The sequence below is a fragment of the Culex pipiens genome, chromosome 1 (assembly GCF_016801865.2).
Source record: "Culex pipiens pallens isolate TS chromosome 1, TS_CPP_V2, whole genome shotgun sequence".
NCBI lineage: Eukaryota > Metazoa > Arthropoda > Insecta > Diptera > Culicidae > Culex > Culex pipiens.
Window position 1 is genome coordinate 78433125 of NC_068937.1, and position 22703 is coordinate 78455827.

The window sequence follows — 22703 nt, forward strand, 5'->3', positions numbered from 1 at the left end:
AAAAATCATGGACGATCGATTTTTGACGCCCCATCGATTGACAATGACAGAATTGGTCTATCTCCAATATCCGAATTTTGGCGCTTAATTTACTGAAGAGCACGCGTGACGTCCGTGTGTGGTAAAAAAGTGCTCAATTTTGTGGTAGGGGGTTTCTTAGAGCCCACATTATGGATTTAAGCTCTCTTGGGCGCATTTGAAAGGGGATGTGCTGAACCTGAACCAGTTCCATACCAAATTTGAATTTATCCATTTTTTAAGGGGCCTCGGAGTGTGTTTTCGCCTGATCAGGCGGTTTTCAAATGAAAATTCGGTCGAAAATTGAAGTATTGAAATCGTTTATTTATCCATAAAATTGCATTTTTCGAGCCCTACATCCTCCCAAATTTTCATCCATGTCGGTAATGTGGTTCTTGATTTACAGCTTGAGGACTAATTCACTATGAAGGGGGAAACCCCCTAAAAAAGGTAAAAGCTAATTTTCACCAAATGCCAAAACTATTCCTTTGGCATTTTATCTAATTTTTTTTCTCCATATCATAATCTAGACCATACTCGAGGTTCTGAAACAAATTTGACCTCATTCGGATTTACCGTTCAGATTTTAGATAATTTCCATTTTTGCCTTTCTTACTAAAGAAAGGTATAGGGTTTGCTTTTGGCTCCGACGCCAAATCAAGCTTCGTTCCCAAATCAGAAATATTCATTCGAAAAATCTGCAAAAAATCATGGACGATCGATTTTTGACGCCCCATCGATTGACAATGACAGAATTGGTCTATCTCCAATATCCGAATTTTGGCGCTTAATTTACTGAAGAGCACGCGTGACGTCCGTGTGCGGTAAAAAAGTGCTCAATTTTGTGGTAGGGGGTTTCTCAGAGCCCACATTATGGATTTAAGCTCTCTTGGGCGCATTTGAAAGGGGATGTGCTGAACCTGAACCGGTTCCATACCAAATTTGAATTTATCCATTTTTTATGGGGCCTCGGAGTGTGTTTTCGCCTGATCAGGCGGTTTTCAAATGAAAATTCGGTCAAAAATTGAAGTATTGAAATCGTTTATTTATCCATAAAATTGCATTTTTCGAGCCCTACATCCTCCCAAATTTTCATCCATGTCGGTAATGTGGTTCTTGATTTACAGCTTGAGGACTAATTCACTATGGTTACTTAGGTAGAACACGGTGCTCGCAACGCGCTGCTCGAAATGTTGTTTCAAAAAAATGCTTTTAATTGTGTGCGTATGATTATCAACACAGCATCATAGTGTGTGTGTGTGTGTAAGAATACGTGGATATCTCTATATATCTGATTTTTTTTAAACTGAGTTCTATTCCAGTTCCAAATCGTCTCACGTTTGATACAAACTCGTCGAGCAGTATTATTACGGTTTCAAAATACTACTCGAAAAATAAAACCAAAATAAAACTACAACTCCGCGTTGCGAGTGGTCTGTTTCAGTTCTATTTGAAAAATGAAACAGCTAGAACAAAGTAGAGCCGCGTTGCAAGTAGTCTTATGGAGCGAACTGTCAAAAACTGCTCGACTGCGGGTGCTCCATTACAATACTTCCCATCGATTGAACGCTAACTGAATTTTTTTCTGCTCGATTGGTACCGTAAAACGGGGTGACTTTGATAGCCGGGGTGACTTTGATAGGTTTGCGATTTTTCCACAAAATGAACAGTTCAATTAAAATACGTACGGAATGGTTTAGAATCATACTGACCGTGGTAGAGAAGTGTTCAAAGTACCTCAAAAAGAACTTTTCATAAAATTTTGAAAAGTTCAAAAAGTTAGTTTACTATAGTTAAGAAAATATTGATGAAAGTAATTATTTTAAACTTCCCAAAGTGTCATAATTTTCTCAATGAACATGATTTTGAATCGGAAAACGGAATGCATTTTCGAATTCTTTGGACAATTTTCCACTAGGAGAAGGATTAATAAGTTTGTAAATCATAAATAACATGTGTTTGTGAAACGCAATCTCAAAAAATCTCCAGATTTATATGAATTTTCAGTAGAACAAATTTTATACAAAATGTGAAAACTTGTGATTCTTGCTTCGAATTCAGTATAAAATGCAATATAATCGATAATTTCATAAACAAAACCAGTTTTACCAACTTTCAGACAAAATTCCGACTTTTTAACAATTTTACCCAAATTTATATGAAAATTTTTTTTTTTTTTGAAATTAAATATGTCTTTATTGAACTTTCTTATAATAATTACATTTCATTTACATTCTAAGTGGTATGGCTACATGCTCTTCATCTTTGTTATATTTTTCGTTTTCTTATTAACTGTTCACATTCATTTATTTACTTCAAATTGTTTTACATTTTTGCATTGAATCGAATACATTTGGGTAAAAAAGAAAAAAAATCACTTTAACAACTAATCCTAACTTAAATCTAAAAAAGCAAATTCATTGAAATATTCAAAATCATTAGAACGAGTAAACTACGAACTGTATTTTAAGATAAATCCTCCAAGCGTTCTTATTTGTTCCGCACGAGTTTTGCAACCACGCAGTGTTGTTGTCATCTCGATGAAAATGTTCATAAGTTCTTGTGGTGAAAACAGGTCACTACTGCCTTCATCCGTTGATGCTGGTTGGTTTTCCCTTGGTTGCTGACTGAAGCCAGGAGGTGTTGTATTCTCTGCAACTTTTTGCCGCTGATTCAACGGCAATGGCTGCAGATTTGGAACCACTCGAACAGATCCCGCTCCAGGTGACGCCAAAGCAGGAAAATCCACGTCCGTGAAAGTTGGTGGTGTTTTGCGACGATTTGGTTGGTGCCTCGTCGTCGCTTGCTGCCGAATTTTCACAAACTCAGCACGTTTTGGGCAGCTTCGATTCTTGGTCGAATGGTCGCCACCGCAATTGAAGCATTTGGCTTCGATGTTCTCGTTGATTGTTTCGCAAGCTTGAGTTTTGTGCTCACCTCCGCAGGTTGCACAACGACTCTTGATGAAACAGTTCCTTCCACCATGTCCAAACTGCAAACAGTTCGAACACTGTGTCACGTCACGGTGCACTGGACGATAACGTTCCCAAGACACGATGATGTTGAAAATTGCCCGAACTGCTTTCAGCTCAGACGGCGTTGTCGATCCTTTCTCGAGATGAACCAGGTACAGTTGATCACGATACTTGATGTCCTTGTTGTGTCTCGTCATCTTGAAGACTTCGATCACGTTCAACTTAAGAGTTTTGAGCTCTTCTTTCAGCACACTCACATCCATGTCGTACAGGCCTCGGAGGACCTGCTTCATGGGGCGTTTACCTGGATCGTCATGGCTGTAGTATTCAATCTTTGTGTTGTTCAGGAAATCCCGAACGTAGTTGTAATCCTTTCTGGTAGGTAGCAGAATTTTGAGTCCATCAGTACACAAGCGAATGGAAGCTCGTAAAGCACCAGATTTGATAAACCCGGTCAGCCACTTTCGCACCGAATCCGATGACGATGTTTTCACAAAAATGGGTGGCAACTTTTCCCGTCGTTCAAATTCTTCCTTCTCGCTCACGTCCACAGGGAGGGTAGCGAACTGGTTTCCAGACGAATTTTGAGCGTCCTTGCTCAAACTGCCTGGCTTTGCAGGTAGCGCTTCGGCATTCTTTAGCTTCTTCAAATCTGCCGATCCTGCTGGTGAGGACCGCCTCTTTTTCTTGCCGTGAGGCATTTTTTGCACTTTTTAGCACTTTTTTGGTTTGTGAGGGACGCACGTCTGACTCGCTTCACTGCTGATCGCAGACTGACCAAATTTATATGTATTTTGTTAAAAAGCTTATAAACATAGTTAACTAATCATAAACATTGATTTTTTTTTTTCTTATAAACTATATCAGCTACTTTAGTGATGGTACATTTAGCGTACAAATAAAATTTGAACATCTTAAATATGATTTTAACATGGAAAACTATGAGCATGAGCATGAGAGACCACCCATGGTTGTCCTTCTCCGTTGCTGAACAGGACCGTAATATCTTATCAGCACAAGCGATCATACGCGTCAACGATCTAGTGATGTTTCCCTTATCAACAGCATGCATGAATGCGCTGAAAAGATAAAAGATCAAGATCATCAAAACTATATCTGGAGCTTATAGGTAACAGTCGTTGGCCACCAACGGCGCTCGCCATGTCAGTTTGTAGATCTCGGGGGGATTGGGACGGGAATGTTAGTTAGCACAGGCTGCTACCAAGGGTTGGTTCTATACGATATCCACACCCCCACGTGTGCCGGAAAACTACTTCTACTTGGGATTTTGTTAGTAGGGAAGGGTAATGGTCATGATTCATCATAGAAGATGATGATGTGACCCAAATAATCGATAAGTTTTGTTTAATGGGTTGATATATTATTCCCAAGGCAAGCAATCGGATGCTGCTGTTGAGACTATTCCCGTTTATTTGTGATTTATTTACGTTTAGATGGATTCCGCAGTAACAGTTCAATAGGGCGAATCTGCGTTTGTAAACAAGCAGTCTATCGCTTTCGCTCAAGTGACAGTTCACGTTAAGTAAGAGGGGGATAGACTGCTTGTTTACAAACGCAGATTCGCCCTATTGAACTGTTAATACTGGATTATCTTAGACAGCCGGCTGTGGAAAGATAAAACCACAAAAAATGTATTTAACAGGTTAAATATTAAATAGGGTTTAGTGTTTAATTCGAGTGGATCATAGACGATTTCAACTTTTGAATAACTATAAGATTAGCGACCGATAACTGATGAGTTACGAAGCTACAAGAAGGGCTTAACAACCGCGTAGGAGAAATACTCGTTATCGTGCTCTCCGAGCTATAATGCTGAGAGTTATTTTTTCATGCGTTGTACGGAAAACGTCTCTTAAAATTTTAAATTTATACCTCACAAGCGTATAGCGAACCTACAAAACACATACTGTCAAATCGTAGAAATAATACACGGAAAAACGGCTATATCGTTTATCAAACACGGCGACGAACGCGCAACACAAAACTGACCCGACGCGGTGCAAATTGGACTAATCTATCGGACTAAATTTCATTAAAATAAAATCGATCTAACGACCCCGAGAAACGCTACCTGTTCGTTCATATATCAGCAGTAAGCTTGCCCTGAAAACAAATATATCATTAGCAAATTACATACTCTTTCAATCATTCATTCACTCAGCCAATCACACAAAAAACTAATTATTTAAATTACTGTTTTAGAGACTTGAAATGTTCAGTGTAGAGTTTTGCTTAAAGTTACGTTACAGCAAAAAAAATACACAAACACCCGCACACGCTCAACCTTCATTCATCCCTTCCTCATCACGTTATCTAATTAGACAGAAAAACACCAAAGTTGTATTGTTAATCCGATTCCAGCCAACCGCGGTGGACCTTCCTGAAATAATTGGAACCGTCAAAAATCCACCAAAGCATCTACCACATTGATCACACAAAAAAACTGTGGTAGAAAAATATCCACCGCGATCTACCGCGATCAATTTTTGACAGCCAACGAATTACTTCAAGAAAACCCACCGCGGCCAACCAAAATCAAATCAACAATACAACTCAAATCAAAACGGGCTCACCAAAGCTGCTGCCAAACTGTAGACTCTCGCATCACTCTCAGCAACACTTTCTCCTGGCCATCATCAACGCCTCGCACAGATCACGATGATGACATCGAGCGTTCTCGCTCTCATCATCAGGAGCGTGACCGACAACACGGCACGCACACGAACAAAGCTCAATGCCAGCCGTCCGAATCACCGTGCTTCCCGTCTCGCTCCAACACACAACTCCGCGCTGCACAACCACGAAAGAGACGCAAAGCTGTCGCAAGGCCTATTTCTTTTCCGTTTTGTAACCTTATCCTACCAATACACTAACACATGGCATCCACGGCCCTGCTTATAAAAGCTTCCATCTTGGAATCACTCGGAAATACAAATTTATTTCCTCAAAAAACACACTAATTCTGCGGAAATTTTCCAAACTTTACCATTCCCGCACTACAATCATTCACACGCACTGAATGAGACATTTTTGACGGCGCCAATTAAAATATTGCACCGAAAAAATCTAATCTAAAACTCGCGAACAAAACTAACCGACCGAACTGGGCAAACAGTCGATTTTAACATAGAAAACTATGACTATCAAAGTCACCCCGGAATATAAACTAAGAATTGAAACTCATGACTTTCAGTATCAAGGTAGACTAGCTCATTCCTTTTTCAGGGCAGAGATCATCTACTTACAGGTAGTCGTAGACCTAAGCTACTAACTACTCATCACTCAGGGTCGGCATTTCTACTCAGCGATTCAAGTGAGACACGGATGAAATAAGGAATCAAGAACCACAATTTTCTAATCAAAACGTGTATTTTCTGGATAAGTGTAGGGTGTAGGTGTGTGTGGGGAATGTAAGGCACTTCAGGGGTAACGTACCGTTCAGCAGCTGGACTCGCAGCGAGGCTTCGCTGACTCCACTCCAATCCTCGAACGCCTTCGGCGTTCACCTGCTCCAAGGCCGGTCACAGGAGCGCCCTCGACTGTGCCGCCGCGATCCCGTAATGGGGGGGGGTTCTTGAGCTGTTGGTTGGTCGTCGACTTCCGGATGGCTTAAGCTGCTGCTGGGTTGGGCTGGAACGCAGAGGTAGGCCAGCGGGCGTTGCTGGTCCTACTTGCGGCAGGCGTCTTCCCTCAGTGGCGGATTCGGCAGCCCCAGAGTCCACTGATTTGGGCGTGCCGAGAGGGGATAATCTCCTTGACGGGTTATGGCGCCGCGCGCCAGAGATTCGGGTCGGTGCATGACGTAAAACGTAGCCGATGGCTCCTGCGCACTCACAAGGCTAGGTTCACCGGATACCCGTGTGCCGTCGCGCCGACGGAACTAGACTTCCGTGTGGGCACTTCCACTTCCGGAAGGCGAAACGTACACAGCATAAAGAGGACGGTACTGGTACAACGGACACGACTAAACACACGGACGCCTGAATGGCAAAAGAGCCCGATGCTAATCATAGGCGGGCCAAGAAGACATTTCCCGCTCGAATTCCAAACGGGAGGGGAAAAGCTCCATTTTCTTTTCCACCCAATTCGAGTAGTCCTGCCCTATCGCTGTCAAGGACTATCTCGTTACAGCGGCACGAAATCCCATCTACTGCCATGTATTGTGTGATGTTGTATCTACGGAATCAAGTAGAAAAGTAGAACCACTCCGGTGAAAAAAATGTGAAAGCTCAACGAGGTTTTGCATTTTTTTACAACAACGCTTTATTCAACCATCATCGTCTCTACTGGATTCGTGGGTGTGAGCAAAGAAACCTACAATTCTCAGGTACAACTACTCTACAACGCGCGAGATTATGAACCTCCACAAAACAACTCAAATAATAAATAAAATAAACAAAACATGCACAAACTACAACTCAATGAATAAATTAACATAAAACATGCAGAAACAAATTAAAAATTAAATTAAATTCATCCCGTAATTGGGGTAGACAACTCTATATCTATGTTGCGCAACAAAATAATATTTACAAATTAGATCACTTTCGATCCGTGAGGGGTGATTCAAAATCAAATTGAGCCCCTGCAGCAAACTGTCTCTGCAGATGACAGATGCAAAAACGTCACGACTGACACGTCGCCGAACTGTCAAAGCATAACGCAATGTTTACTTTTCATTCATCAGTTCGGTCGACTGTACAGTTTTCGTGGACAGTTTTTCGGTTTTTTGGCCAGATTTCGTCATGTAATGTTGGTATGTTTTGGTAAATACTTACAAAATCGGTGAATGAACATAACGAAGAAAATCTTCGTTCAAAATTTCCTTTGTTTTTAGCCCATTAAAGGACAAACTTTCGTGGCGTTTTGCTGCCAGTGCGTCATCTTCGCGAGGAAGATGAGCCTGCAGAAACCCACTAAATTCCCGGGATGAACCGTGGAAGCCATCTTGGCTAGGCAAGATGCACTTCAGGTTAGTGTACACGTTAAAATTGCAATTAAAATCACTAATTATGGTCGCCTTAACCGTGACTTTTCAGGTTTGGCACTACTGGCCTTCATTTGTGGCACTACCACTCCACATCCGGCGCTCGGACACAAGGGCACAACGGATTGCCCCTTGGTCGTCTCATCGGATGCCAGTGCAGCTATGAACCGCCAGCATAAACATAACAGGTATACCTTTTCTCTATTCTGGCCGTTGAGAACTCCACTCGCGACAGCTCCACGGACATTGTTCGGGTGAAGGATAAAAACTTATCACTCCTTCACCGTCCCTTGATCCGCCAGTGTAACTATGCAGTCTCAACCTCAAACATAATTTTACTCACTTTCACGACTAGGGGTGTTCAAAATCCACTAGTCCTTGAGTTCAAAAAGTTTTTCACAAATACAAAATTTTACAAAACGCTTACACATTTTTGACACAACATTAAACATTCAATAGTACGGTTATCTAATAATATTTTATTTTTCTCTTTTAATTGCAGGTTCGCCATTCCATCACTTCGTTCTCGCCGTAATCATCCGGGTCTTCGGGTTGATCCGATCGTGAGCTCCGAAGGTATATTAACCCTTCACCAACTCCCGTGGACAGCCAACCCTCGGTCGGATTTCTGACGTAAATCCGAAGTGTGGAATGTAACTACAAATAAAAGGGACTAATAAAACTTATTAAAATCTTCGCACAACCTCTCCTCGATTGGCAAATCCGGATCTTTCTTCCCCATCTCCGAAATCAATCCGACAATCTCTTCCAAATCAGGGTCTATTTCCGTTTCCAAATCATTTCCATTTCCGTTTAGCAAAGTTATCACAGATGATTGTATTTTCCTAATTTCATGTTCAAATTCTTTAAATTTATGTTTGGCCTTATGCTTGACCTGCGACGATTTCGTCGGCTTTGGCAGGTTCCTTGCCGAACTGCCCATGGCTGAGTCCGACGACCTACTCGATTCTAGTCCTTGGTTTTTCTTAAATTTCACAGACCGCGGCCGACTCTTCGGGGAACTTCCGTTGCCCGAATCCGGCGAAGATCGCGACTGCTTCTTCTTCAATTTCTTGCCTACGAACTAGGTCACGCCGGAAGAGTTGCATGATGCGCTTCACCTTAACAACGTCCTGCGGTAGCAAAGTTCTCTCAGCTCTAAGTTCTTCGAGGAACTCAAGATTGAATTCTACATCTTTTACTAATTCTTCCAGGGGGTAATTAGGATGATTAGAGCCGACGGGACTGGGCATCTCGGCTAGACCTTCAACGTCCGAGAAGTCTGCGTCGTACTCCTCACCCTGCCATTCCACTCTCCTCCATTCCACTTTCTTTAGTTTTATTCTTTTCCTTCGTGTCATTGTGTATGGAGCGAGATGTGTCGACTGCAGTGCAAGTCGTAAAATTTTAATTTTGTCTAGGTGGTGGGTTCATGTGTGTTGTTGTTTGGTGTTATTGATTACAGGGATGCATGTGTGGGTTCATAATCTATGTAATATGTTCCATGTGAGTTCAATCGGTTTCCGAACAACACAAATTGCCCAAAACCACGAATTTTTCAAAGCCGAAAACGGCTAAACAAAGCGTTGAGTAAGCGCAAAAACGCTCAATTGATTTAAGACCGTTTAAGGCACTAACACAGATTTTTGGTCGGGGCGGGGAAAGTGTGCAGGTGATGAAAGCCGTGCTAGCACGGATCCCTGCCACCTCCCGAAGGAAAAATCCTTAGATTTTTACACCACCCGGTCAAACTTGATCGCTTTTCGTGCTTTCCGCTAGGAAGCCAATTGAAACTCATGACTTTTCAGTATCAAGGTGGACTAGCTCATTCCTTTTTCAGGGCAGAGATCATCTACTTACAGGTAGTCGTAGACCTAAGCTACTAACTACTCATCACTCAGGGTCGGCATTTCTACTCAGCGATTCAAGTGAGACACGGATGAAATAAGGAATCAAGAACCACAATTTTCTAATCAAAACGTGTATTTTCTGGATAAGTGTAGGGTGTAGGTGTGTGTGGGGAATGTAAGGCACTTCAGGGGCAACGTACCGTTCAGCAGCTGGACTCGCAGCGAGGCTTCGCTGACTCCACTCCAATCCTCGAACGCCTTCGGCGTTCACCTGCTCCAAGGCCGGTCACAGGAGCGCCCTCGACTGTGCCGCCGCGATCCCGTAATGGGGGGGAGGGGGGGGTTCTTGAGCTGTTGGTTGGTCGTCGACTTCCGGATGGCTTAAGCTGCTGCTGGATTGGGCTGGAACGCAGAGGTAGGCCAGCGGGCGTTGCTGGTCCTACTTGCGGCAGGCGTCTTCCCTCAGTGGCGGATTCGGCAGCCCCAGAGTCCACTGATTTGGGCGTGCCGAGAGGGGATAATCTCCTTGACGGGTTATGGCGCCGCGCGCCAGAGATTCGGGTCGGTGCATGACGTAAAACGTAGCCGATGGCTCCTGCGAACTCACAAGGCTAGGTTCACCGGATACCCGTGTGCCGTCGCGCCGACCGAACTAGACTTCCGTGTGGGCACTTCCACTTCCAGATGGCGAAACGTACACAGCATAAAGAGGACGGTACTGGTACAACGGACACGACTAAACACACGGACGCCTGAATGGCAAAAGAGCCCGATGCTAATCATAGGCGGGCCAAGAAGCCATTTCCCGCTCGAATTCCAAACGGGAGGGGAAAAGCTCCATTTTCTTTTCCACCCAATTCGAGTAGTCCTGCCCTATCGCTGTCAAGGACTATCTCGTTACAGCGGCACGAAATCCCATCTACTGCCATGTATTGTGTGATGTTGTATCTACGGAATCAAGTAGAAAAGTAGAACCACTCCGGTGAAAAAAATGTGAAAGCTCAACGAGGTTTTGCATTTTTTTACAACAACGCTTTATTCAACCATCATCGTCTCTACTGGATTCGTGGGTGTGAGCAAAGAAACCTACAATTCTCAGGTACAACTACTCTACAACGCGCGAGATTATGAACCTCCACAAAACAACTCAAATAATAAATAAAATAAACAAAACATGCACAAACTACAACTCAATGAATAAATTAACATAAAACATGCAGAAACAAATTAAAAATTAAATTAAATTCATCCCGTAATTGGGGTAGACAACTCTATATCTATGTTGCGCAACAAAATAATATTTACAAATTAGATCACTTTCGATCCGTGAGGGGTGATTCAAAATCAAATTGAGCCCCTGCAGCAAACTGTCTCTGCAGATGACAGATGCAAAAACGTCACGACTGACACGTCGCCGAACTGTCAAAGCATAACGCAATGTTTACTTTTCATTCATCAGTTCGGTCGACTGTACAGTTTTCGTGTTCGGGTGAAGGATAAAAACTTATCACTCCTTCACCGTCCCTTGATCCGCCAGTGTAACTATGCAGTCTCAACCTCAAACATAATTTTACTTACTTTCACGACTAGGGGTGTTCAAAATCCACTAGTCCTTGAGTTCAAAAAGTTTTTCACAAATACAAAATTTTACAAAACGCTTACACATTTTTGACACAACATTAAACATTCAATAGTACGGTTATCTAATAATATTTTATTTTTCTCTTTTAATTGGAGGTTCGCCATTCCATCACTTCGTTCTCGCCGTAATCATCCACAGCATAAAGAGGACGGTTGATCCGATCGTGAGCTCCGAAGGTATATTAACCCTTCACCAACTCCCGTGGACAGCCAACCCTCGGTCGGATTTCTGACGTAAATCCGAAGTGTGGAATGTAACTACAAATAAAAGGGACTAATAAAACTTATTAAAATCTTCGCACAACCTCTCCTCGATTGGCAAATCCGGATCTTTCTTCCCCATCTCCGAAATCAATCCGACAATCTCTTCCAAATCAGGGTCTATTTCCGTTTCCAAATCATTTCCATTTCCGTTTAGCAAAGTTATCACAGATGATTGTATTTTCCTAATTTCATGTTCAAATTCTTTAAATTTATGTTTGGCCTTATGCTTGACCTGCGACGATTTCGTCGGCTTTGGCAGGTTCCTTGCCGAACTGCCCATGGCTGAGTCTGACGACCTACTCGATTCTAGTCCTTGGTTTTTCTTAAATTTCACAGACCGCGGCCGACTCTTCGGGGAACTTCCGTTGCCCGAATCCGGCGAAGATCGCGACTGCTTCTTCTTCAATTTCTTGCCTACGAACTAGGTCACGCCGGAAGAGTTGCATGATGCGCTTCACCTTAACAACGTCCTGCGGTAGCAAAGTTCTCTCAGCTCTAAGTTCTTTGAGGAACTCAAGATTGAATTCTACATCTTTTACTAATTCTTCCAGGGGGTAATTAGGATGATTAGAGCCGACGGGACTGGGCATCTCGGCTAGACCTTCAACGTCCGAGAAGTCTGCGTCGTACTCCTCACCCTGCCATTCCACTCTCCTCCATTCCACTTTCTTTAGTTTTATTCTTTTCCTTCGTGTCATTGTGTATGGAGCGAGATGTGTCGACTGCAGTGCAAGTCGTAAAATTTTAATTTTGTCTAGGTGGTGGGTTCATGTGTGTTGTTGTTTGGTGTTATTGATTACAGGGATGCATGTGTGGGTTCATAATCTATGTAATATGTTCCATGTGAGTTCAATCGGTTTCCGAACAACACAAATTGCCCAAAACCACGAATTTTTCAAAGCCGAAAACGGCTAAACAAAGCGTTGAGTAAGCGCAAAAACGCTCAATTGATTTAAGACCGTTTAAGGCACTAACACAGATTTTTGGTCGGGGCGGGGAAAGTGTGCAGGTGATGAAAGCCGTGCTAGCACGGATCCCTGCCACCTCCCGAAGGAAAAATCCTTAGATTTTTACACCACCCGGTCAAACTTGATCGCTTTTCGTGCTTTCCGCTAGGAAGCCAATTGAAACTCATGACTTTTCAGTATCAAGGTGGACTAGCTCATTCCTTTTTCAGGGCAGAGATCATCTACTTACAGGTAGTCGTAGACCTAAGCTACTAACTACTCATCACTCAGGGTCGGCATTTCTACTCAGCGATTCAAGTGAGACACGGATGAAATAAGGAATCAAGAACCACAATTTTCTAATCAAAACGTGTATTTTCTGGATAAGTGTAGGGTGTAGGTGTGTGTGGGGAATGTAAGGCACTTCAGGGGCAACGTACCGTTCAGCAGCTGGACTCGCAGCGAGGCTTCGCTGACTCCACTCCAATCCTCGAACGCCTTCGGCGTTCACCTGCTCCAAGGCCGGTCACAGGAGCGCCCTCGACTGTGCCGCCGCGATCCCGTAATGGGGGGGAGGGGGGGTTCTTGAGCTGTTGGTTGGTCGTCGACTTCCGGATGGCTTAAGCTGCTGCTGGATTGGGCTGGAACGCAGAGGTAGGCCAGCGGGCGTTGCTGGTCCTACTTGCGGCAGGCGTCTTCCCTCAGTGGCGGATTCGGCAGCCCCAGAGTCCACTGATTTGGGCGTGCCGAGAGGGGATAATCTCCTTGACGGGTTATGGCGCCGCGCGCCAGAGATTCGGGTCGGTGCATGACGTAAAACGTAGCCGATGGCTCCTGCGAACTCACAAGGCTAGGTTCACCGGATACCCGTGTGCCGTCGCGCCGACCGAACTAGACTTCCGTGTGGGCACTTCCACTTCCGGAAGGCGAAACGTACACAGCATAAAGAGGACGGTACTGGTACAACGGACACGACTAAACACACGGACGCCTGAATGGCAAAAGAGCCCGATGCTAATCATCGGCGGGCCAAGAAGCCATTTCCCGCTCGAATTCCAAACGGGAGGGGAAAAGCTCCATTTTCTTTTCCACCCTATTCGAGTAGTCCTGCCCTATCGCTGTCAAGGACTATCTCGTTACAGCGGCACGAAATCCCTTCTACTGCCATGTATTGTGTGATGTTGTATGTTTGTTTGTTTGTTTATTAAGTATCAACAGGCCACCAATGACCCCAATGATACTGTGACTATGTTACACAATAATAATTTAATTACATCTAAAAAACTCCAAAAATTGCTTTTTCAAAACATCACGTGACACATTAAAATAAAAAATTGAGGCTACTCGATTGAAGGTCCGTTGAAGTCCGATGATGGAGCCGTGTGCACTGTAGTTGGCAGCTTCAAGTGGGATTCGGAAGAAGGCACCTCCGCGCAGCACACGAGATCTAGCTTGCAGATTCAGCTCACCGAGTAGGGAGGGGCAATCAATCCTTGATGTGAGCAGGTCGGCAACAGCGGTTACACGTGCGGCGTTGCGACGAACAGCCAAAGAGTCCAGATGGATAAGCTGACATCTGCTTTCGTAGCTTGGGAGACGGTGGGGGTCTCTCCATGGAAGCAAGCGGAGTGCGAAACGAATGAATCGCCGCTGCACGCTCTCGATCCTCTCCGAGCTATTCTGGTACCAGGGATTCCACACCACGGAACTGTATTCCAGGGTTGACCGGACGAGGCCGCAGTACAATGACTTCAGGCAGTAGACGTCGGTGAACTTTTTGGTCGCACAAAATATGAAACCCATATTGTTTTGGTCACCGAGGACTGATGTTAATTTAATCTAATCGGTTTTATCGGTGAAATCTGACGCAAATTTTAGAAGAAAGATAATGAAATTTTTAGGTGGATAGGTCGACTAAGAGTCATAGAAGAAGATATAAAGGACGGAAAACTAAGTCAGCGAAGGGCCATTTGAGGAAGTATGTGTGTGTGATCAAGTCATTATCTTTCTTCTAAAATTTGCGTCAGATTTCACCGATAAAACCGATTAGATTAAATTAACAAAATATGAAACCAAGCAGTCTTGAGGCTTTTGCAACGATGTATGCGACGTGATTCTTGTACGTGAGTTTCGCGTCTAGCAGCACTCCGAGATCGTTTATGCATTCGACCCGCGGGACGGTTGTTCCGAGGAGCGTGTAGTTGTGCGTGATCGCCCTGAGCTTCCTGGTGAACGATATAACGGAACACTTCAGAGGGTTTAAGGTCATGCGGTTAGTGGCACACCAGTCAGCGAATTTGTCCAGCTGCTGTTGAAGTAGTTCAGCGTCATGCGTTGAGTTCACGTACCGGAAGATCTTCAAATCGTCGGCATAAGCGAGTCTTGGTCCATCCAGTACAAAATTGCTGTCGTTAAAGTAGAGCAAGAAAATAAGAGGCCCCAAGTGACTTCCTTGCGCTACACCGGAGTAGGCAAGGAATAGCAGCGAGACGCATTCGCCGATCTTCACACTGATTGTTCGTCTGGAAAGATAGGACTGAAACCAACCGAGCAAACTGCCACTAAACCCTAGTTTTTCGAGCTTAGCAATCGCGATGTCATGGTTGAGCCTGTCGAAGGCTGCGGAGAGATCAGTATAGATTACGTCGGTTTGGCTTCGACTAGCTAGCCCCTTGGTCAGGAAGGTGGTGAAGGTCAGCAAGTTCGATGTAGTCGAACGTCCCGGCATGAAGCCATGTTGCTCAGCGCAGATCTGTTGCTTGCAGTGAAAAAACACCAGGTCGAGCACAGCGAGCTCGAACAGTTTGGAGACGGCGCAAAGCGCCGAGATCCCCCGGTAGTTGTCGATGTCACGTTTGTTTCCCTTTTTATAGACTGGAAACATGAAAGCAGTTTTCCACAGGTCCGGAAAAACCCCTTCGTCGAGAGAGTGCTGGAACAGGAATCGTAGTGGAGACAGCAGGCATTGGATGCACTTTTTCAGGATACTAGAGGGGATTCCATCAGGTCGTACTGATGAGGTTGATTTCAATCTGGCAGCTGCGTTCATGATTCGTTGGTCGTCGAGTACGAGTCGGTCCAGAACGTTGCCGCAGGGTGGCACATTTTCTGTGGCGGCTGCGACCTCGTGCGGTGAAAGGGATTCATTGATGAACATTCTGGAAAATTTCTCTGCAAACAGTTGACAGATGGTATCGGGATTTGAAGCGGTCTCGTTGTCAAGGAACATAGAGGAAGGCAAACCACTTTCTTTCATCTGGTCATTGAAGTGTTTCCAGAAGGCCTTCGGATTAGATTTCAGTTTTTGTTGGATCCGGTATCGATAGCGGTTGTAACAGTGATTGTTTAGGGTCTTGTACCGTTGGTTCAGTCGAAGGTAGTGATCTCTGAGTGGTAGTGTGCGCCTTCGGGAAAACTTTTTGAGAGCGGCTCGTTTTTTGGATTTCAGCTTCTTCAACTCGTTGGTCTGCCACGGGATGCGATCGGGGGCAGGATTGATTTTTTGGGTACGTGACGGTCAATTGCGTACGAGAGAATATTAGAAAAGGTCTGCACCGCCACATTAACATCGTCTGGGTCTAGCGTATTAGTCCAGTCAATGCTCGTTAATATCTCAGCGATTCCGTTAATGTCGGCCTTGCGGTAATCGTACCGGATCGGTTCGAATGTCACAGTGCGTGCGGGATAGCGGAGTACGTCCAGGGACAAGATCAGGGGCTGGTGATGGGGAACGGTCTTAACTAGAGGCGCTGGGGCGACATATATTGGAGGCGCAACGTCCTGCCGGCTGACGAAGCAGAGGTCAAGCGTATTGTTGTTCTCGTTTGGGAAGCTATTTATCTGCTCCAGCGTGGCGGTACTGTAGACGTCCAACAGATCGGTGATGTTAACGGATTTCGCCTGGAGGCGTGGATCAGGATACAGGAATCCATCGTGAGAGTGCAGCCACCGAAGCTTGTCAAAGTTCATGTCGCCGATTACCAGGATGTCATCTCCGGGTCGAGCGTCAGAAGTGACGGTGTTGACAGAGTCAACATGCGCTTGAAACAAGACAGTGTCACGGTACCGATCAGGTGGCAAGTAGACCGCGCAGACGTACAACTTGTGATCGCCGAAGTTCAGTGCTAGCCACACCTGCTCCACACAGCCCCAGTTCTGGTTCGTAATGTGAACGACTTCAATTCCGAGACGGCGCGCCACTGCAATTGCAACTCCTCCTCCTGTTGACTTGCTGCTGGTGCGGGGAGATGTACGGGATCAAGTAGAAAAGTGAAGGTTCGTTGAAGAATTGTAACCAACGGTTACAGAATTTTTAACGTAACTATTTTTCTAAACATTATTGAAAGAAACTTTTTTTCCGAAATAGTGCATGGACTTTTTGTGGCCTACCCCAGTACATGTTTAAAAAATAATAATCTTGAGTAAAACCTTACCTATTGAAAAATATTCCAAAAACAAATTGAAATCCCATCAAATTCACCCCGGTTTACGGTACCTCCGTTTGACAGTTCTCGTGCTTCGATTGGTACTTTTGTTTTGAGATGGCCGTTCTCTATAGAATAAACTTCAGGCTCTCTAAGTGAAACACATTAAATTCAAGTGGAAAATCACGTTGACTTTGAATAGTGCCTGTGTTGGGGTTGGTCCTTCTCACCGTGAAATCCTCCTTCGATAGAACCTGAGCAGCGTTCACCAGACCCCAACACGAACCGGTAGGTGCGGCAGGTAGGGGGGGGGGTGTACACGTCCAGTGCACACTCGGAGTCGGTTTCCCAGGAACAGCAGCGGCCAATTCTTCCCAGAGCCCACCGAGGACTCGTTAGACCACACCGGATATCGCACAGTAACAACTCGCGGGTTCTAGATTAAAATAACCGTGTAAAAAGTCACATTTATTAACAATAAATTTCTAACAAAAGTACAAGTTAATTGCGCTCGTAGCGCGGGCCAGAGGCCCTCCTGTTGGCGATCTCCTATCGGCTCAACTTGGTGTATTGGACTGTGTGTGTTTAAACCTAATTCTCCTGCAGGTCATCTTTAACCCACAAGTCGATCCATATCACGCACATTAGCACCAAAATCCGGAGATAATGAGCTAATCCTAGGATTACCGTGTAAAAAGTCACATTTATTAACACTAAATTTCTAACAAAAGTACAAGTTAATTGCGCTCGTAGCGCGGGCCAGAGGCCCTCCTGTTGGCGATCTCCTATCGGCTCAACTTGGTGTATTGGACTGTGTGTGTTTAAACCTAATTCTCCTGCAGGTCATCTTTAACCCACAAGTCGATCCATATCACGCACATTAGCACCAAAATCCGGAGATAATGAGCTAATCCTAGGATTAGCTCATTATCTCTCAACTTGGTGTATTGGACTGTGTGTGTTTAAACCTAATTCTCCTGCAGGTCATCTTTAACCCACAAGTCGATCCATATCACGCACATTAGCACCAAAATCCGGAGATAATGAGCTAATCCTAGGATTTTGGTGCTAATGTGCGTGATATGGATCGACTTGTGGGTTAAAGATGACCTGCAGGAGAATTAGGTTTAAACACACACAGTCCAATACACCAAGTTGAGAGATAATGAGCTAATCCTAGGATTAGCTCATTATCTCCGTATTTTGGTGCTAATGTGCGTGATATGGATCGACCTGTGGGTTAAAGATGACCTGCAGGAGAATTAGGTTTAAACACACACAGTCCAATACACCAAGTTGAGCCGATAGGAGATCGCCAACAGGAGGGCCTCTGGCCCGCGCTACGAGCGCAATTAACTTGTACGATATTTATTAACGATATCCGGTGTGGTCTAACGAGTCCTCGGTGGGCTCTGGGAAGAATTGGCCGCTGCTGTTCCTGGGAAACCGACTCCGAGTGTGCACTGGACGTGTACACCCCCCCCCCCCCTACCTGCCGCACCTACCGGTTCGTGTTGGGGTCTGGTGAACGCTGCTCAGGTTCTATCGAAGGAGGATTTCACGGTGAGAAGGACCAACCCCAACATTTGGTCCTTCGAACCGGATGGGTGCCTTCGGACAGTCTGGACCAGGTGGGGTACGGATACCCGCGGAAAGGATCGCGCCAAGTTGGAGAGTCGGTGCAGCAGCGATGGTGGAGGTCGCCATCTTCTCGCGGAAGGACAAAGGTCATAAGGACAAAAGGACCTTCGGAAATGGACGCCATCATTGTAAAAGAGGTTCGGATGGCTTACAGGAGGGTAATTAAAACACGTGTGTTACGTTTAGAGCGGTTGTTAATAGACTAAGATTTTATTGTAAACAAAGTAAACAGGAACAGCTGCTGACAGTTCTGTTGGCGCAGTAGCGCGCAAAGGTAATGGGGCAGTGGTTGCCATCTCAACACCCCTGCTCAACCACAGCACCTTCCAAGCCCGATCTTCGTACACAACTCCCTGAAGGAAGTCGCCGGAAGGCCCTTGGTCATCATGTCGGCCTGCTGTGCCGAAGAACGCACGAACTTTAGCTCCAACACTCCCTCGTTGATCAAATCTCGCAAGAAATGAAACTTCGTGTCGATGTGCTTAAGCCTCCCGTGATCACGCGCATCCTCGGCAATCCGAATTGTTGATTGATTGTCCTCGTGCAGGGGAACCGGCCTGTCCGGCTTCAATCCCAAGTCGCGGAGCACCCGCACCATCCAGAGAGTATGGCAAGCGGCGGTACACAACGCTGCAAGTTCAGCTTCCGTCGAGGACAACGAAACAGTTGGTTGTTTCCGGGTAATCCAGTTCACCGTGCAGCCGAACAGCTTGAAAATGCACCCTGTCACCGATCGTCGATCGACCAGGTCGTTCGCCCAGTCAGCGTCACAGAAGACTTCCAGCAACGGCGCCTCCTTCTCGATCCGATAGACAAGCCCGACATCCAGCGTTCCTTTGACATACCTGCACCCGTTTAAGGTGGATCCAATGCTCATCATTCGGGCATGCCTGGAACTGGCTAAAGTAGTTTACTGCAGCAGACAGGTCCGGCCTCGTGGTGAGTGCCGCGTACATCAAACAGCCAATGAGTTCTCTGTACGGGTTGGTGGTACGCTGCGCTTCAACTCCCTTCTCCAGTCGCAAACGATTCTCCATCGGCGTCGACGTCGGTTTGCACTCCATCATGCCGAACCGTTGCAGCAAACTCTCGAAATACCGCCGCTGACTGATTCGCATGACCCCTGGCTGCCGATCGATGGTCAATCCAAGAAACTGTCCCACCTCGCCGGCGTCCGTCATCTCGAATTCTCCGTTTAAGCACTTTTTCACGACCTTCACCAGCTTCAGCGACGACCCAACAACCAAAATGTCATCAACATACAGTACTACGATGATCTGCTCTCTTCCGGTTCCTCGAACGTACAGGCACTGGTCGTTAGCACTACGGACGAACTTCAGCTTCTGGATGAACTCGTCGAAACGCTCGTTCCACGCCCTCGACGCTTGTTTGAGCCCGTACAGCGAGCGATGCAGTCGGCAAACGAGGTCCTTCCCCTGCTGAAACCCGTCAGGCTGCGTCATATAGATTTCTTCGTGCAGGATCCCGTTCAAAAACGCCGTCTTTACGTCCATCTGGTGAACGTGCATCTCTTGCCGGTGTGCCAGCGCCAACACCAGCCGCAGCGTGTCCAGCTTCGCCACCGGGGAGTACGTTTCCGTGTAGTCGAATCCCACCTTCTGGCTGAAGCCTCTAGCCACCAGTCTCGCCTTGTATTTGTCGGCCACAACTCCGTCACCGCGTTTCACACGAAACACCCACTTGCAGGTGACCGGCGTGCGACCAGCGGGGAGCTTCGTCAAGGTCCAAGTTTTATTGCGCCCCAACGAATCGATCTCCTCGTCAATGGCAGATTTCCATCTGCACCAGTCGTCCCGTTTCTTCAGCTCAGCAATCGTTTGTGGAATGTTGTCAAGGAAACTTACAGCACACAAGGCGAAACCAGCGTAATCCATATCGTAATCACGATGCCAGGATGGAGCTGTACGATCCCTCGGCGGTCTACCTGGATCAGCGTCAGCGCCGACTTCAGGATCTTCTCGGACAGGACCTTCTTCTGCGGCGGGAACTCCTCCCGCGTCCGGTTCTTTTTGATCGCCGTCAGCTTCTTCGTCGTCGTCGAAACTGCCGAACTCTTCATCGGACGTCACTTCTTCTTCTCCTTCGCGCTCGGCCGGCGCGACAGGGGCGACAGGTTCTTCAGCTTCGTCAGGAAACGGGCACACCACGAACTGCTCCACTTCATGCTGGTCGTTCTTCTTCACGGTCGTTTTGGCTTCGACAAAATCCACATCTCGAGCAGTGACAATTCGTTTGTTGACCGGATCCCAGACCAGATACCCGTTCGCAGCGTAACCGACCAGGAAACCACGCCAAGACTTCGGGTCCAGCTTCTTCCGGAGTTCCTTCGGCACATGTACAAACGTTTCGCACCCAAAAACTCGCAGCTTCGAAACGTCCGGCTTTTTCTTCTCCCAAAGTTCGAACGGTGTTTGTTTGTAAACAACTGCGCTGGTAGGACTTCTGTTCAGCAAATATGCCGCCGTTCGCACCGCTTGCCCCCAGAAACGCTTGTCCAGTCCCGAATCCAGCAGCATTGTCCTGGCCTTTTCGACCAGCGTCCGGTTCATGCGCTCGCTCGTCCCGTTCTGTTCCGGTGTGTACGGAACGGTGAACTCGATCTGGATCCCCTTCGTACGGCAAAACTGCTTGAAACGCCGGCCGGTGTACTCGCCACCGTTGTCGCACCGCAAACGGGAAACCTTCGCCTGGAACTTCGCCGTGGCCAGCGCCTCGTACTGCTCGAAACAGCCCAGCACTTCGTCCTTCGATCGCATCAGGAACACGACGGTAAAGTGACTCCAATCGTCTATGAAAGTCACAAAAAATCGATTACCGTCCAATCCATGCGGCGAAATAGGACCACACACGTCCGAGTGTATTAGTTCGAGAACTCGAGACGAATGTTTACCACCCCGCGGGGTGAAAGGTTTGCGGGTTTGTTTACCTTCGATGCACGACTGGCAGACAATCGTTTGGTCGACTCCTTTGTCGACTTTCAGTGTCAGCCCTGACACCATGTCGTTTCGCGCGAGATCTGTCAAACTTCTCTCGTTGAGGTGGCCAAATCGACGGTGCCACAACACAGACTCACTCTGAACGCGGCCACAAGACAACAGCGACTTCTCGCAATCGAAAGGACGAAAATCCAGCTCGTACAGCTTATCACGTCGAGCACCACACACAACAATTTCGTCGCCGCGGTAAATCAGCGCTTTACCACCGTCGAAAACAACCCGCATCCCGGCTTTCTCGATCCGTACCACGGAAAACAAGTTGTAGCGCAGTTGCGGAACAAAAAGGACATCTTGCACAATGCACTCGACGGACCGGCCACCCACAACAGAAAACATCTTCACAGTGCCGGCGTGTTCGGCCACAATAAACTCCCCGTCCTTGGCCACAGCAATCTCGATCGGTTTGGGCAGTTTGTGCAGCTCGACGAACAACTCTTTCTCTCGCGCCAGATGGTCCGACGCCCCGGAGTCAAGGAACCACTTTACCCGCCGCTGCACTTTCTGCGGCTCGCCGCCGCTCACGCCCACAAAACAAACACTGTTCCGCTCACTCGTGCCAGCAACGTTTGCTTTCGCACCGTGTTGTTTTTGGTAGTACTGTTGTTTCTTCTTCTTTTTCTCCGTGCAGTCTACACTCTTGTGGCCTTCCTTTTTGCAGCTGAAGCAGCGGATCTTCTTCTGCATCTTCATTCCGGAGAAAGCAGCGGCCTCGTTCCCGGCGGTGAGCGAATCGACGCCCAAACCCTTCTGCTTCGTCTCCTCGTCTAGCAGCCGACATTTGACGAATTCCATCGACAGGTTCTCCTCCGCCATGGTCTCAATCGACGTCACCACGGTAGCAAACGCCGAACCGAGCGTCAGTAGGAGGTGGCAAACCGCGTCAATATCGTCCATCACGGCCCCGGTTCCACGGAACTC

At 46.4% G+C, this 22703-nt stretch overlaps 1 long non-coding RNA gene across 2 annotated transcripts; it reads left to right on the forward strand.

The window, feature by feature from the left end:
• Positions 1 to 7458: 7458 nt before the first annotated feature.
• On the forward strand, positions 7459 to 10177 carry LOC128093824 (uncharacterized). 2 transcript variants are annotated; one of them, XR_008212774.1, is made up of 4 exons: positions 7459 to 7780; positions 7852 to 7986; positions 8054 to 8189; positions 8504 to 10177. It is a non-coding gene; the product is annotated as an uncharacterized LOC128093824 (long non-coding RNA). The 2 variants fall into 2 exon arrangements; XR_008212773.1 differs by having other exon boundaries at positions 7459 to 7986.
• Positions 10178 to 22703: the final 12526 nt, after the last annotated feature.